At 41.8% G+C, this 18,201-nt stretch overlaps 3 long non-coding RNA genes across 3 annotated transcripts; all 3 read right to left on the minus strand.

The window, feature by feature from the left end:
* Nucleotides 1-1,098: 1,098 nt before the first annotated feature.
* Nucleotides 1,099-1,824, minus strand: LOC148593619 (uncharacterized). Its single transcript, XR_015913676.1, has 2 exons — nucleotides 1,792-1,824; nucleotides 1,099-1,212 (listed from the first exon to the last, which is right to left on the minus strand). It is a non-coding gene; the product is annotated as an uncharacterized LOC148593619 (long non-coding RNA).
* A 6,284-nt stretch (nucleotides 1,825-8,108) lies between these two features.
* On the minus strand, nucleotides 8,109-12,211 carry LOC148593620 (uncharacterized). The gene is made up of 3 exons (XR_015913677.1): nucleotides 12,183-12,211; nucleotides 8,940-9,056; nucleotides 8,109-8,228 (listed from the first exon to the last, which is right to left on the minus strand). It is a non-coding gene; the product is annotated as an uncharacterized LOC148593620 (long non-coding RNA).
* Nucleotides 12,212-12,215: 4 nt separating this feature from the next.
* On the minus strand, nucleotides 12,216-14,959 carry LOC148593621 (uncharacterized). The gene is made up of 3 exons (XR_015913678.1): nucleotides 14,854-14,959; nucleotides 14,233-14,297; nucleotides 12,216-12,256 (listed from the first exon to the last, which is right to left on the minus strand). It is a non-coding gene; the product is annotated as an uncharacterized LOC148593621 (long non-coding RNA).
* Between the last annotated feature and the right edge of the window lie 3,242 nt (nucleotides 14,960-18,201).

The raw sequence follows: 18,201 nt of genomic DNA on the forward strand, positions 1-18,201 counted from the left end.
ACGGAAGAGATAGTAAAGACTACCTTGAAAAGAGGAAACTGTCCTCCAAGGACTGCTGTGAATAAGTTCATCAAACAAGCAATAGCAGCTTTTCAAACTACAAGAGCAGTTCTTTTACAATTAACAACTAGTTATAAGGTTACTCTAAAACATGACACATATTGCTGCCTTCATCCAAAAGAAAGAGAAATACACCGTCATCAAACACAGATGTGTCACCCGTTTCAATACAGCATACATTAACCATGAGCCAAAGTGTCAAAAAACAAAACAAACAAAAAAACATAGTAATGAAAAGGTTTACAGCATACAAATAGAATACTTAGAATATCACTTTGGTGCTCTGCGGGAAGATTTTAAGGTTTTGACCTGGCCTGCATACAAACTGACAGTGGATAAAACAATAGCAGTTAATAGCCAAAGACTGACAACAGAAGCTGAGAAAAACAAATCTTCTGTGCTTTGAAAGATCTCAATTATGCTAGATTACTGAATATTTAATGGTAGACCAATGATCTGTGGCAGAATATCCTGGTTGGCAGTGAACATAACATCTTAAATAAGGTCACAGTTCCATTGTGCAGTGCTGCAATTTATGTTGTTAACAATCAACAATTGCTTGTTAACACTTGCTTGTTAACAGTCAAAGCATGCTCTTCTATTTCAGTTGATATTCCGTCTGATAGCACTTCTTCCTGCTTCTTGCAGATTTCCTTTATTACTATTGCTTCATTATAAATCAGTGATTGTCTGAAATGTGGTATTCACATTGATTTCTTTTACCAGCATGCAAGACTGCAATATTACACATGAACAATGGGTAATTTTAAAATGTCATCAGCATATCACGTTCTTGTACACTAATGTAGAATGGTCTCCCAAAGATGAAGGAATGTAGACCTGGTTTAATCTTCTCAGCTCAAGCCATTATTATGTTAAGATCGCCCTCTGCTGTTAGGTCAAGGTCTATCTTTAAACTCCAAAGAGACTTAAAAGGCCTTTTTCCTTTTTGCCTGCAAGAAAGATGAGAATTTTTGAAGCTGGATTACATCAAAAAGAACATAATTTCCTACAGTCTATTTTCTATTACTTATTCACTTACGTGTCATCCTCTATGTATTTTATTAAAGTTAAGGCTTTTCTGTGAAGGACTAGCAGAAATTGTGCAAGAAAAGTACTCCTCAGAGATAAGCCTGGTTTCAGGTGAAAGATCTGTTAAAAATTACACCAGAAAATTAGCTGTATACAGAAATCAAACTATGGAATATAAAGAAATAGTGTGCAAATGTGACAAACAGGTTCCTAATACGCAAAACAAACAAACTAACATTGGATTCATACATACACATTCTTACTGCTCTAACTGTTCAAAGATAGTATGTTAAGCTGTTTCACATTTCAATTGATATTTGAGTTGTATTTTCCTTTTTAAAATTATCTGAAGTGAATCTCAGGTATCTTTTCTAATGCTGAAATTCCAGACATTGTTGCATAGTAATAGAAAAATGTGCGCTGTTTTTCATAGATAATAAAACTAAGACTAGTAAGTCACCATTATCCCAATTTTCAAATTAAGTTGAAATATTTTCAAAGATATCTGTGCTAGTAACCAGACATTTTAAATGACCATTGTTAGAAGTTTCTCTCTAGCAGTACAGAAAGGAATAGCAGTAGGAATGTAAAACGGAGCTACCTGACAAGAAAAAAAACTATTTGCATTGAATTATTTATTGCTAGAGCCCAAAGTACTGATGTTAAGCTCTCCTTCTTTTTGAAAATGAAACCATTTACCTGATCCAGGAAGGCTTTTACTAACGTATTTCGTTTGCAACGAAAGCAAAAAAAAACATGTAAGGCAATGCCATGAAGAGACACTACACATTTCTGTACATGAACGGCATTACCATTTATGGTCTGGCAGAAATTAAGTGAACTCCATTGTAGTGAACGATAATCCTGCTATTTTTAAGGGTAACAAAAAACCTCTATGCCTTATTTTTTTGCCATGCAAAATGAACCAAAAACAGAAAAGCCATCAGGCCTTGTCAAATACACTTTGTCCTAATATATTCCTTTTAAAATGAGGCAACAAAATGAACAAAACACTGTTTGAAGCGTCACTGAAAATGAATTTCAGTAACATTTAATGCAGCAAGACTACTGACAGAACCAGGAAAATCCAAAAGATGAAGACCAAGTACCACAGTTGAAGTAGTTTCGTGCAACAGCAAGCCCCAATCCTGTACTTTATTGAAAAGCTTTATACTGATATTCTCTCAACCCATAACAAATAACTTTGAGAGCCGTGACAGCACATACAAATCAGGTGTGAAACTCTCATCTGTGTGTAGGGTACGGCGCTCGGAAGATCTCGCGATGTACGGGAAGAATAGGGAACTAAGGCATATGCCATATTAGGTAAAGAGCAACGCTTATTGGCTATATAGGCATGCTTCCGCCTTTGCTACCTTTATAAGGTCCAACCTGCGTATATTAAACGCCATTTGCAGCATCCTCATATTGGTGTCTGTGCTCTCTGGCCCAGGCACGGGTGGGACGTGCCTGGCCGCCTCGGCGGACGGAGTCGATTGCCAATGTCAGGCAACAAGTGGTGACCCCGACGTGATACTCCGAGGCGGCGGACCGTAGGCGGCGAACCGTAGGCGGTCGAGGGATCCGCGGATCATGGAAGGGATAATTAAGGTCGTATTATCGTGTGCTCGTGAATGGGGGATTTCTATGAAATCGAACGCAGTTAAGAGCTGCATTGAGCGGCTCCTTGAAGAAGGGGCGGTTAACAGTGCCGGGGAAGTTTTATTCCCCCAGCACTGGCAGAGATGTACCACCGCGTTAACGGAATATGGTATGTCTAAAGGGAGTGCGAAAGATCTAAAGACATGGGGAGTGATACGGCAGGTCCTCCAGAGAGCAAGGGAGGAGAGGGAGACTTGGAGGGCAGCACGGGAGGCGCTCGGGAAGAGCGAAGCAGTGGGAGTGCAGACAGAGGCTGATGAACAGACCCTCTGCAAGCTTTCAATCTGGTGCAGAGAGAACGGGTTCAAAGCCGAACACCACCTAGTATTCAAACCCGATGTGAAAGCCAAAAGCAAAGTGGCCATCGGAGCCACGGCAGCCTTTGCAAGCACTTCAGGACCGGGACCGCCACGCCACTGAAAACCACTGGTGTTTGGAGATCCATCGCTAACCCCCCCGCCCGTGCCTGCCTCTGTGCCTGCACCTGCGGCGCCTACACTGTCTGTGCCCCGGCTTCCGCTTGTTAGATTGCCTTGAAAAAAGGAGAAAGGGGAGCTGGGGAAGAGAAGGCGAATGAGATCAAGGAAACTTATGTTGCTGAAGGCTTGATGAAAGCCAGGAGGGAGGTGCAGAGGAATTTGATCTGTCTTTAAAAGTAGAGGTTGTAGAACTGTAATGCTTTAAGTGAGGACGGAAACCGTTATTAGGGCTATTATTTCTATTTGCTATGTTCATCTCTATTATGTGTTGTATCCTTTGTATATTGATGCCGACACGAGGTATGGTTGAAAGGTGGAAATTTTGTATGATCTGTAGAGTCTTAAAACTATTGTGCAAAATAGGATCCAAGACCCTGAGAAAGAAGATGTTTGCCTGCCCAGGCTGAGCGATAAGGAGTGCGGAGGCGGCTGCCCAGCCAGGCTCAGAGCCGACCTCCTCCAAAAGCAGCTGAAGGCGGCTGCTCGACCGGGCTTGTAGCCAACTTAACTGCAAACATCCTCTAAATTAGTTTGAAGGTCAAACACCCGAGAGGGAGGGAGATGAGAAAGGCAGGACCCTCAGACTGACGACTGGGACAATTTACTGACATGCGCACCTGTGCACCCAGGAGGGAAGGTTATGTGACTGAAGGCGGAGTTTGTCCGCCCCCCGGTCTGCCTGCTGGCACGTACTGGCCCTACGTGGCAGGATGCACCGGGCATAAACAGAGAGTGCAGAGAGAAAGGAGGGGTGAGACTCCTAACACTGAGACCCACGTTGTCTCTGCGGGGACGCCCGCTGAGTTGGGAGCCTGTCAGCAACCCTCTCATCTGCCAACTCAAGAGAATGTTCAGTCTCAGTGTCCTGCCGACAAGTATTACCTCACGAGTAATTAGGCATACTTTGCTTCTTTAACGTGCTTTCACCTGAATAGCCGTAGCCACTTTGTTCTGTGTGATTATTGCCGAATCCCAAACCCATTCGCAACCTAATTGGCAGCGAGGATGGGATTAGGCAATTGAGACAGTGGAACTCACTAGTGGAGTGCACAGCTACGTGAGGTCGTGCCACTGAAGGAAATTGTGTTTGTGCTGTTTGTATCTGTGGTTTTTAGATCTTTATTGTGTAATATATATATCAGCAGAGAGGGCTAAATAAGACAACAAGAAAGTCCAGAATTTGAAAGTGGGAAAGTCAGGAATAACTCAGACTACGGCGTCCCCCCCCACCTCCCCCGCCCACCCACCCCACCGATGGAGGACTGGGAGCCGTACTCTGACTTGTATCCTTGGAAAGAGACTAGGGAAGTACTTCAGCATGGGAAACAAGAATGAAGCGATGGCCACGCTCCAGTGCAACTGACACGGAAGGACCTGCAACAGTCCTTACAAATTGTAAAAGCCTCAATGCTACTGGAGCGGGCGCCTCCTTAATATACAGAAATCCCAAGCAATTTCTGGGGAGGAAACCAAATTGAAGCTATGCAAACATAAATAGAAATGGAAATCGAGAACCTTTCAAAATGATTCGGACATCTTAATAATCGATTTAAAAGATTGTTTTTTCACCATACTATTACATCCTGAGGACCATGACATAGTGGAACATATGAACCAAACGCTGAAACGCCAGCTACGAAAAACGAAAAATTGGCAAGAGCAGAATATGTTTTAAAATTTTGAGATTGCCCCAGGATAGCCTAGTCCCTCTGATGGTTAAACACAGGGCTGGGCTAAAGGGAGGCCTGACAGAAGTACAGTCGGGTCCGTGTAAGGAGATGCTGAGAGACTGGAACACGGGAAACTGGATGGGACCCTTGGGCTTAATAACCTGGGGAAAAGGGTATGCTTGTGTCGTTACAGATACTGGAACCAGATGGGTGCCAGCAAAAATGGGTGAGACCTTGGCTGGAAGCAAACTCGGATACATCAAACGTAGCAGGCAGGCAGCTGGTACCCTAGCTGTGGAAAGTGTGAGCCTGCAGAAGAACAACATGGGAGGAAGAAGTGTTACTGTTATTATTAGCTGTATATTGTGGCTTTTAGGAGCTTCCCCCTACAGGAACGGCTGGTGGGATGACCTCACAACCCATACACCTCAGTGATGGAGGATTCGACTGGACCCCGACCTCCTAAGAAAGCACCTTGTCCGGTTGAAAAGGAAATATTGGAGAACAGCAAAACAAAAGATCGACATGGCAAGACGAGGAAAGGGTCTCTTTGCGTTATCCTGCTGATACAGGTTGTATGGAGTCGACCAGGAAACACAGAATCCTAGGCCCGACAATGGGCGAGAGGCGCATCCCATTATTGCTTCCCCACCGGGGTAGAAAAAAAGGGGAAAGTCCTGATCTCAACCTGTGTTGGAAATGTTGCAGTTTGAAAGCCGTAGTGGTAATGGTGGGGGGGGGGAAGGAGGTATCAAAAAAGGTATCGGATTCACGAACAGTCTGTCAACTGTAGGTCCGATTGCCCCCCCGCCAAACAAATAGTCGAGTTCGCAAACAGTATGATTTATTCAAGTGCAGCATTTACAAAGCAGGTTTCGGATGTTAGTACAGGAAATTCTCTACTAGAGCATGGGATTTTTAGCTAGCTCTGATGTACAAATGTGCAATCGTCACTCACCCCAGAAAATGGGAGAAGACGTCCAGTCTCGAGTCTCCTCAGGCAGCGTCCTGGCGCAAGGGGAGGGAAGGGGGCTCAGCCTCTCAACTGACCCAGGAGTTACGATGAATTCTTCCCTCCAGACTTTTCATCCTTAGTTCACCTTTTATACTTTCTTTACATTCAGGTGGAGCTTGAGTGACTAAAGTCATACTTAATATTGTTGTTGATTGGTGGAAAAGTTTCTCGCTTTCATTTAAAGGTACAGTCAAGCGAAAATCTAAAGCGCATGCTCAGTGAGGGGTGGTCGTACCTCGGAGACGGGTAACTTCTGAGATGGAGGTACAGTTTTCACATTATAATGAGCAAAGTTCGAGCAAAGTTCATCATTTGCCACTTTTGCTGGCACAGCACCGGACTTGTTATCGTATATCTCTCATTAGACAGTCACTGTGCAGCTTATCAGCAGCCCAGCACAGGGAGTGCAACAGAGTTTGGCCGTGGAGCTTTCACCCCGCTCCGTCCTCCGTTACTCCCTTTCGCAGCTGCGAGGAGGGCAGATTGCGTTGCCCAGGGAACCGTGGAGGAGCAGAGTCCGTGCATACCAACCATCCTGGAAGTGGCAACTGCGTAGCACCCCAAGCAGGCCTCTGTAATGCCAGAGCTATGTGAGGCCCTAGTTTTCCTCTCAGTTCCTGCTTTCAAACAATTCTTCTACAAACGCTCCTTCCACACAATCCACTAACATGCTTTGCTTTTGTAAGCTTTGCGGCTTCGCTAACAGATAACGCCTTATGCAAATTAATGGCACAAAGAGCAGCAAATTTCACAATACTGCCTAGTGGGACAGTGTATGGGGAATCATGGTCACCATATGGGTCATATGTTAATGTGACATACCGCTCCCATCATGTGAATTTCACAGGGTACCTAGAGATAGTCACTCAGAAGGTTCAGAAATGGGAGAGAAAGATTACATCAGACCCCTCTGCCACCTGTGAAAGTTATAACACAATAAATATAGACAGAGGTGTGGGAAGATTTAGCTGCGGGGATGATGAAGGAAACAGGAAGTGCATTATACCCGAAGACTTGTTTAGACACTCAGGTACAAGATGGACGAACGGTACTATAATTCTCCCCACCTGAAACGTTTCCTGCTCTAGCGCGCTATGCTTGCTGGCTGCTGCATACCTACCACCAGACGAAATACCCCCAACCCTTGTAAAATTTTTTGCCCCCATGTCACCTGGTGTCTTTTTACCGGGTAATATGAGCGAGGCACCATTCCTCGTCCTGGTGAATGCTAATATTACTTGCCTCGGCCCGATTTTAGGATCAACAGGGCTATACAAAATTCAAAGCTCGACCTGTCACTTGTTGTGGACGAATAAAGCAGTAAACACATTGTCTCAACAGATAGCGGCAGGTTTTAGGGATGTCAACAAGATACTCAAAGCACATCACGAGGTCATCAACGTAATCTTCGAGATTCTCCAGGTGGGGGAGGCCGGTCCAGAACATTCAAAAACCTAAAATTTTGTTGCCTGACCACAAAAGACTACGAGAAGATCGACAAGAGGTCGGAGGACATTCAAAACGTAGGATCAGATCTGCTACAGATGATAAGACGTAACCCAGGAAACTGGAGATGGCTTGAGAACATAGGCAACAGTATCTGGACATGATTACTATCCTGGCTCAATTGGATTGATTGTGGAAGCTTGGGTTGATTATCATTATGGTATTGATTGGTGTCTTTTGCAGCATGCCTATTTTGTCATGTATAATCCACTATGTATTGCATCAGCTACGACGCTCACAGAAACAAGGCAGTCACAATGTACGCTATTAGCAGCTTGTTCAAAGTAGTGATATTTAGGATATTTAGATTAACTTGGGGGGGGGGAGATGTAGGGTACGGCGCTCGGAAGATCTCGCGATGTACGGGAAGAATAGGGAACTAAGGCATATGCCATATTAGGTAAAGAGCAACGCTTATTGGCTATATAGGCATGCTTCCGCCTTTGCTACCTTTATAAGGTCCAACCTGCGTATATTAAACGCCATTTGCAGCATCCTCATATTGGTGTCTGTGCTCTCTGGCCCAGGCACGGGTGGGACGTGCCTGGCCGCCTCGGCGGACGGAGTCGATTGCCAATGTCAGGCAACATCTGTGTGGATAATAGGATCCTGAGACATCTCTTCATCTGAATTAGCTCTCCAAAATGCTGACAACTCAGATCTCATGTATCGTCGTTGGTTATAGATGTGTTCATGACAAGGTGGCATCTGCTTCACTGTATTGACATCTACATCTATATGTGTAGTGGGATATGGAGCATACATTACTTGACGGAAGGGCAACACAAAGCTTCCTGTTGCATCCTGTTATCGTGAAAAAAAATAGTCACTCTTTTGAAAAAACAAAGCTATAGTGAAATCAAACAACATTAAAACATCATTCCTACAGTTTAAATGACATTTGTTTAGACATATTTCACTTGACAAAACTGGTGACAGTAAGCCCAGTAAAACGTCCTAGAGTAATGGATGATTCCCTTTAGGTCATGATGAGAAAACAGGTCTTGAGTTAATTTGTTTATTTCATTTCATTATTACATGACCCGCTTCTTGATTCCATTAAGAATTCAGTATTATACTTATCTGACATATTTAGGCTAATGTGACAGACTTACCAAAGCAAGGAGCACTACTTTTCTATATATCTGCACTCATTGTTACAGTCCTTTTAAAATGCTTGGAAACTATAGGATTGGGTTTTGCTATAATACAAAACCAGTGCATGTTAGAATCTAAGCTACCTCAAGCAGGAAAAAGAAAATTATTATTGCACCCCAGATATATATTTCTTTTTCAGGAAAAAGAAATATGTAACTCGTAGAAAAGACAGTTTGTAATTTTAACATACAGATAGTGAAAGGGATACCTTTAGCACTAGGAAACAATGAATGAAAGACAATAAATTTCTCTAGGCAAGAATGTAAAAATGTCACATATTAGATACGCATACACATATACACAAGCTGGGTAATGATCTTAAGCTATTGCATAATAAAATTTGCCTAATGGACTTACTTTGAGTAATCCTTGAACAAAAAGTCCTGACTCATACTTGAAAGATGATTCATTTCTACAGAGTCTGGAACATTTCCGTTCTGATGGCGTAAGAAACAGACACAATGTTCTCACAATCTGCATTTTAAAAATTGTTTTAAAACTGTGTTAAAAATAGTTTTGTAAAGACAAGAAAAATTAAAGACTAAGTTGATCCTGAAAAACAATTTTTGACTAGAACATACTACATATTTCAAATGCTAATTTTTTTAGAAGACCCAGAAATAAAATGGGAGAGTAGTAACACACTTGAATTATAAAGACATAAGCCATATTATCCCAATTTCCTATTAAATGAGTAAAACTCTACACCTTTTGCCAAAACTCTCTTAGCCAACTACATAGGGCAAATCACTTTTGCTGTGTCTTCCTATTACTTAAAAATGAGTTACTATGATTACTTTTCTGGCTCATTTAGGCTTGTTAATTGCTGCATACTGAAACACTAGCTATTCTCTCCAATAGACAAAGTTATTTTTTTAAACAATAAACATCCATGCTTATTATGTTTCCTCAATGTTATTTCCTTAAGATCTCTATCAAAAGTAAAAAATGTTTTTCATTAACCTTTTGCATACACCTATCCTGCAACAACTAAAAGTAATCTTCAAATATTAGCACATATTCCATGGTACTAATCTTAACTACAGTCTTAAACTGTAATTTCTTATCTATCTGTGTTTGGGAAGGCCCTATCCTTGCTCAGTATCTTTAACACCACCAATGCCATGCTACTTTCTGACAGAATCTATTTGATGCTTTGCAACAGGTATTTTAGTTATAAAGCAAGCTAGAGAAAGCATTTTCTTTAGAATAGATGCACCATGACAAAATGAGCACAAGAACACAGTAACAACAAGGACTTGTATAGAATTTATATCTATATCAATGTATATCTATCTATTGATTTATATCAAATACCAATATTGCCCTGGATATATATTGAAACTCACATTGTTCCAGACTTTTTTTTTTCTCTCAAACATCTAGCTTATCAATATACATTTTTTAAAACTGTCCTAACTATTTAAGCCTTTAATATCTAATATCCCTGGAACAATACTTACTAATTATATTTAGCAAATTTCATCTAAGAATTGATCATTTTCTTTTCTCCAGTTATCTGTATCTCATGAACAGAACGTCAAGTGTTAGTATGCGTTTGATTGGGAGTAGTTTATCATCACTCTCAATACACACAAAACAGCTTCTTTCTTTCACATTTTTTAAAAATATCACAAAGTACTTATTTTAAAACAGGTTTACTCAAGAAGACCTTTTTTTTTTTCTAAACTTTTAAAAAAGGAATATATTGCAGAGTAGCTAATATACAGTTACTTACCAAATCTATAACATATTCAATAGGCCGAGTATTCTTTTTATTTTATGTTGAAGCAATACACACAGATACATTCACATATTTATCAAAAAAACACGAAAGTGAGAATTTCTGTAAATGGAAAGTCTTATGCTTACAAAATAAACTAGAACTGAACGATCAGTACACCATAATTAAAAAAACATGATCGGAGAGAAAACTCCAATATAGAAAAATATTTTCTGTCAGGAAATGAATTTATTTGACCATACTGCTTCTCCACATGTATACTCCAGCAGCCATGTCACGGTCTAAGAACATGAAAATATTGTTACTACTCTGCAGAGAAAATACTCTGAGTAGTACCAGTGTCCTCATTAAACGTAATAGTATCTAATACCTGAAGGCTCTAGGATCGTATGTTTTTATAAAACCCTTCTTTCCATTCCCACCTGCAGGGATATTCTGAATCAAACAGGCTTTAACATTAGAAGATTAAAGAGTGAAAGCAGAGAGGCAATTTAGTTAGTGACTTCCATTTACTTTTTAAAAAATAAAATCCATGATTTGTCTGTGCATATTTTGATTCAAGATTAACTTTGGTGAATTTATTAGAAAAGATGGAAAAATAGTCTAATTAAGTCCTCCTGGGTGGAGGGAAACCCTCCTGGGTGAAAGGCTGATATACTGCCATATGCCATAAATAGATAAGATTTTAGAAATATTTCAGTGGACTACAAACACAGATATATATCTTCCAGAAATTATTTTCAATTTATTTGAAACTAGCTTTATATGTAATCAGAAAGCTGTGTATAAAATTTGAGCTGGAAAACACTGAATAAAAAAAAAATCTTCCTTTAATTTTTCTTTTAAACACTTAGTAAATTTTAAAAAAGCATCAAAACTTCCCATATTTGTACAAAAAACATTACAAGAAAAAACAGAAAAGATAACAAATACTTAACCTGAACCAATATGAAATCAACAGATTTAGAAGAAAGTTAAAAAGTATTAATAAAATGGAGAAAAGGGTGACTATAAAAAAGGTAGTAATTTTATTGTTCCAAAATGACAGCCTCCAACGGTGAGTTCTGGATCATAGTGGTATATGTACATTTTACTATTCTCTACCAAGAAGTGCAGCTAATGCTGCCTGTTGTTTCTAGCCCTGGAAAGTTGCTAACATTAGGTCAGTTTTACACATGCTACAGCAATTATGTTGAAATATGGTGTTTTTCTTGCAGTTTTAGGGGTCTACATTTGTGTTTTGCATCTCTTTGGCTCTTCTGAAAAGTTGAGTCAACTTAATTTAAGGGTCTAAGTCTGCAGTTATTTACAAATTAATTTCAAATAGATTGCAGACACAGGTATGCAAATATCTTGAAACTGATGGTACAGATGAAGATCCTAATAAGCTGCACATTCTGAGGAGTGTGTTTATAACTACAGTTGTGTATCTGTTTCATGAAACACAAGCAGTTCATGATGCAGAAGTATGTATTCCCCAGCACAGTAAAATTATGCAGATATCCATTTCTTAAAGTACATGGACAACACCTGTTGACCTGAGCTATGCAAGTCACACCAGAATGGTTCAATTCATATTTATAGCTAACAAACCTGATCTTAAAATCTCCAATTCATCCACTACTCCCTTATGAACAATATGAATAAAATTAAATATATTGCCTTGCTTAAAGTTGCCAGAAAACAACTTATAAGCCACTTTTCAAGCAGAATTGATAACTGTTAGAGTAACTAACTGAAGACAATTCCATAATGATATTCTCTCTCTCTTCAACCTCAGGTACATCTATAGGCAAATGACACATTAACACTCTTAACAATGGCCATTCCAGTTGGTTTGTTCAGAAGTGCATTACCTTATTCACTTTTTCTGCACTGCTTCCTAGAAACTACAGAACAACCACAGGTCTGCAAATGTGAACTAATTGCACTGCAAATAAAAACAGAACAGGTTAATACCTTTATAAATACTTTTAAAATATAATCATCACCATGATTCCACAGAATTAAGTCCCCAGTATAACTTTCAGATTTTAGCAACACTTACAGTTTTAGTCCAATTGATAGAAAAACCGGCAGACAAAATCTCCAAATATCACTTGGGTGCTAACCCAAACAGTCTCTGTATCGTAACTGTAGTATACCATCTACACCACTTCACCACCACTACAAAATAATTCACCTAAAATAGCAGAAGACATTAATAATAAAGGATTTGAAAGAATTTTGAAAGATGATTTATTTGATGGTTCTCATTTTCGAAAACTTTGTGTCAGATACCAGTTTTGGGACACTTGGTAGATGGACTGCCCTACTCTTGTTAACTACATGGACAAGAACACTTCACAGGTATGAGATCCTTGATATACAGTGACACACTGGGAATTAGAGAGTGTTGTCTTGTGATTTGCCAGCAGCACTGCTCTGATTTAGTCACTCCTCAGCTTGGCAGCTGCTACAAGTTTATCTGCACTAATCCTCACAACTCTTAGCCTGTTCTTAACAGACTTCTGTTGATGTTTTGTCGTCACCTTTGTCGTCACTTTTCTTACCTACCACACGGTATCAAAAGTCTGGTTACCTTTGTAATTAGAAAGCTTTTTTCCGACATCTGTGAATAAGTATTAGAATTGAGCAACTGTTTGGATACTGTTTAAGCAGTTCTAATAAACACTTCTAAGATTGTTAGGATTATAACAGCTATGCTGAGACTCTCCTACAGGTGAAAGTCCTACAGGTGGACTTTATAGTGGGCCTACTACTCTTTACCTTACCAAATATTTTTAAAATAGATTCAAGGTGTGCAGATGAAGTTCTTACTTTGTGCGATCCAATTTTTAGTCAGCAAAATACGGAAATCCATTCCAACACTGTATTAGATTGAGAGCAGACCCAGAGGACTTGATAAGGTCTACTACCCTCTGAAAAACAGCATCAAGTAGAGCAGCACAGGAAGCTTAACTGAATCTTTATCCTTCAAGACACAGAGTTTATCAGATCATTCATGTCACTTCTGGTCAATAATCTTGCCACTGATTGTACAACTGCTGCATAAAACTGTACGACCTTGATACTATTAGCAGTAATTTTTTAAAAAGTTATAAAAGCAGGAAAAGGGGGTACACAGAAAATCACATAACGCAGAAGTATGCTCCTGATCACTGTAGAGATACACAGCTATAACATATGCAGTGACTCTGACTTAGGAGGACTACTGTGCAACACTGCACATCTCACTGCTCTTTATTTGGATGTTGTCAGCAGCATGTCAGAGTAATAGATATGTTTCAAGCAGGGTCCTTGATGTTAGGACCCTTTAGGCAAATGGCCAAGTTATTCTGCTTCTTGAAAATTTTATCTGTGAAAGAGAAGTAGCATCAAGGCAGCCATTACTGATAGAAGAGTAACTTATCATCATAGAATCAGTGACTCTAGTTGTTTACAATAATCCATCTAACAACATTCGTCATATTATTTTATAAAGAGTGATAGCCTTAAAGGATTAAAAACACAAAGAGAACCCAATTTTTCTATAAAAGTAAATACTATGTGTCAATAATTTGTAAATTTAACACATGAATTTGTGCAGTACTGAAAGAATATGTCACACTGTATAAACAGATTATAGATTATTTGAAGTTAAGCAGTACAGAAATTAATGAAATTGTAAGGGTGATATTCTAAAATAACATGATCTAAAAATCGATGAAATACTATTCCCACAGAATACTGTTTCTCTGAAGTGCAATTATTTCTGGTTTTACATTAAAAATACAATAAAAGTCAAATACATGTCTTTTTCCATTCTTACAAATAAATCTAATCACACACTCACATGCATACATATTTATAAATATACACACACACAAGTCTATGTCATTTTGCTATCAAAACTGTATTTCATACTTGAGGAGAAAGCCTTCATGACAACTATCCCCAATGTCATCGTCATTTAGCACAGTATCACTTACCTGAAACGCAAATAAACATAAACAAAGGTTACACAAGGATATGTGCCAATTTTAAATAACTACTTTTTGTTTTGAACACAGGTGCTTGCTCTTCAGGAACTCTCTCTTTAGGATCTGCTTAAACTAAAGTTTTAACATTGCCAGAAAACCAAAAGCGTAAAAAGGCCTCAGTCTTTGGCCAAAGAATACTGAACAAGTCACTGATGATTAAACTTGTTTCTCCAACTTGACAGTCAGATTGCACCCAAGAGGTTTTTCTAATGCCTTCTCCAGATTACCTTAAATTAGTTCAAGTCAAATCACTTCTATTTCTTTCATGAGAATGATAAACCACACTGAAACGGTTATCAACATTAAACCCAATTACATCTTCACTTGTTTTGTTTTGTGTGAACAGCCTCTCTCCCGTTCTTTTAAAAATGGTATCACTGGTAGCTAATTTTACTAAGTGCTGAGCAAAACTTCACTAAGTGGAACGTTATTTTTTGTTGTTGTTGAGAGCTTCAAATGAGAACATCACTTTATTACTCAGAATGCAATAAATATAAGGACTTACATCTATTTCTTCTGAAACACTGTGTGATTTCATAGACGAAAGGAGTTCCATTACAGGAATAACTTCTCCTGTCAGCATCGGAATGATACTGTGGCCCTGTGGAATAAATAACATGTTTGAAGTTAAAGCATGCAGTACAGGAAGTTGCCAGGGAGAAACTCAGGCAAAACATCTTAAGTTTCTATTATTTGCAAGTGCGGTGTATGAGTTAATACACAAAACTTCAACAGCAATTGTAAATTGGAAACACGCAATTCACTTTTTAACCAGACATGTAAAATGCGTTCCCGGGGTCCTAGGCTGATTCACCAGATCAGTTTGATCAACCTACTCAGAAAACATTTATAATGATACACCCAAACCACCAACCCTGGGTGGTTTCACACTTCCTTTGGCATGCCCTTTGCAGCCTCACTCCAAACGGGGCTCTCCGCTTCATCCATCCCCTGACTCCATACTAGCACCAACGGGCTGCTAAAGCGTTTCGCAGAAAACACCAAGGAACCTGTTTCTCACTCCAAGCACAAAGCGTGCGCAGCACGAGTCTTGGCACAGCAAAACACTTCCTTTGGCATGCCCTTTGCAGCCTCACTCCAAACGGGGCTCTCCGCTTCATCCATCCCCTGACTCCATACTAGCACCAACGGGCTGCTAAAGCGTTTCGCAGAAAACACCAAGGAACCTGTTTCTCACTCCAAGCACAAAGCGTGCGCAGCACGAGTCTTGGCACAGCAAAACACTTCCTTTGGCATGCCCTTTGCAGCCTCACTCCAAACGGGGCTCTCCGCTTCATCCATCCCCTGACTCCATACTAGCACCAACGGGCTGCTAAAGCGTTTCGCAGAAAACACCAAGGAACCTGTTTCTCACTCCAACCACAAAGCGTGCGCAGCACGAGTCTTGGCACAGCAAAACACTTCCTTTGGCATGCCCTTTGCAGCCTCACTCCAAACGGGGCTCTCCGCTTCATCCATCCCCTGACTCCATACTAGCACCAACGGGCTGCTAAAGCGTTTCGCAGAAAACACCAAGGAACCTGTTTCTCACTCCAAGCACAAAGCGTGCGCAGCACGAGTCTTGGCACAGCAAAACACTTCCTTTGGCATGCCCTTTGCAGCCTCACTCCAAACGGGGCTCTCCGCTTCATCCATCCCCTGACTCCATACTAGCACCAACGGGCTGCTAAAGCGTTTCGCAGAAAACACCAAGGAACCTGTTTCTCACTCCAAGCACAAAGCGTGCGCAGCACGAGTCTTGGCACAGCAAAACACTTCCTTTGGCATGCCCTTTGCAGCCTCACTCCAAACGGGGCTCTCCGCTTCATCCATCCCCTGACTCCATACTAGCACCAACGGGCTGCTAAAGCGTTTCGCAGAAAACACCAAGGAACCTGTTTCTCACTCCAAGCACAAAGCGTGCGCAGCACGAGTCTTGGCACAGCAAAACACTTCCTTTGGCATGCCCTTTGCAGCCTCACTCCAAACGGGGCTCTCCGCTTCATCCATCCCCTGACTCCATACTAGCACCAACGGGCTGCTAAAGCGTTTCGCAGAAAACACCAAGGAACCTGTTTCTCACTCCAAGCACAAAGCGTGCGCAGCACGAGTCTTGGCACAGCAAAACACTTCTCTTGGCATGCCCTTTGCAGCCTCACTCCAAACGGGGCTCTCTGCTTCATCCATCCCCTGACTCCATACTAGCACCAACGGGCTGCTAAAGCGTTTCGCAGAAAACACCAAGGAACCTGTTTCTCACTCCAAGCACAAAGCGTGCGCAGCACGAGTCTTGGCACAGCAGAACACTTCCTTTGGCATGCCCTTTGCAGCCTCACTCCAAACGGGGCTCTCCGCTTCATCCATCCCCTGACTCCATACTAGCACCAACGGGCTGCTAAAGCGTTTCGCAGAAAACACCAAGGAACCTGTTTCTCACTCCAAGCACAAAGCGTGCGCAGCACGAGTCTTGGCACAGCAAAACACTTCCTTTGGCATGCCCTTTGCAGCCTCACTCCAAACGGGGCTCTCCGCTTCATCCATCCCCTGACTCCATACTAGCACCAACGGGCTGCTAAAGCGTTTCGCAGAAAACACCAAGGAACCTGTTTCTCACTCCAAGCACAAAGCGTGCGCAGCACGAGTCTTGGCACAGCAGAACACTTCCTTTGGCATGCCCTTTGCAGCCTCACTCCAAACGGGGCTCTCCGCTTCATCCATCCCCTGACTCCATACTAGCACCAACGGGCTGCTAAAGCGTTTCGCAGAAAACACCAAGGAACCTGTTTCTCACTCCAACCACAAAGCGTGCGCAGCATGAGTCTTGGCACAGCAAAACACTTCCTTTGGCATGCCCTTTGCAGCCTCACTCCAAACGGGGCTCTCCGCTTCATCCATCCCCTGACTCCATACTAGCACCAACGGGCTGCTAAAGCGTTTCGCAGAAAACACCAAGGAACCTGTTTCTCACTCCAAGCACAAAGCGTGCGCAGCACGAGTCTTGGCACAGCAGAACACTTCCTTTGGCATGCCCTTTGCAGCCTCACTCCAAACGGGGCTCTCCGCTTCATCCATCCCCTGACTCCATACTAGCACCAACGGGCTGCTAAAGCGTTTCGCAGAAAACACCAAGGAACCTGTTTCTCACTCCAAGCACAAAGCGTGCGCAGCACGAGTCTTGGCACAGCAAAACACTTCCTTTGGCATGCCCTTTGCAGCCTCACTCCAAACGGGGCTCTCCGCTTCATCCATCCCCTGACTCCATACTAGCACCAACGGGCTGCTAAAGCGTTTCGCAGAAAACACCAAGGAACCTGTTTCTCACTCCAAGCACAAAGCGTGCGCAGCACGAGTCTTGGCACAGCAAAACACTTCCTTTGGCATGCCCTTTGCAGCCTCACTCCAAACGGGGCTCTCCGCTTCATCCATCCCCTGACTCCATACTAGCACCAATGGGCTGCTAAAGCGTTTCGCAGAAAACACCAAGGAACCTGTTTCTCACTCCAACCACAAAGCGTGCGCAGCACGAGTCTTGGCACAGCAGAACACTTCCTTTGGCATGCCCTTTGCAGCCTCACTCCAAACGGGGCTCTCCGCTTCATCCATCCCCTGACTCCATACTAGCACCAACGGGCTGCTAAAGCGTTTCGCAGAAAACACCAAGGAACCTGTTTCTCACTCCAAGCACAAAGCGTGCGCAGCACGAGTCTTGGCACAGCAGAACACTTCCCTTGGCATGCCCTTTGCAGCCTCACTCCAAACGGGGCTCTCCGCTTCATCCATCCCCTGACTCCATACTAGCACCAACGGGCTGCTAAAGCGTTTCGCAGAAAACACCAAGGAACCTGTTTCTCAC

Source organism: Tinamus guttatus, unplaced genomic scaffold, assembly GCF_059628265.1.
Source record: "Tinamus guttatus ecotype Peru unplaced genomic scaffold, ASM5962826v1 Tinamus_guttatus_pri_ptg000361l, whole genome shotgun sequence".
Classification (NCBI taxonomy): Eukaryota; Metazoa; Chordata; class Aves; order Tinamiformes; family Tinamidae; genus Tinamus; species Tinamus guttatus.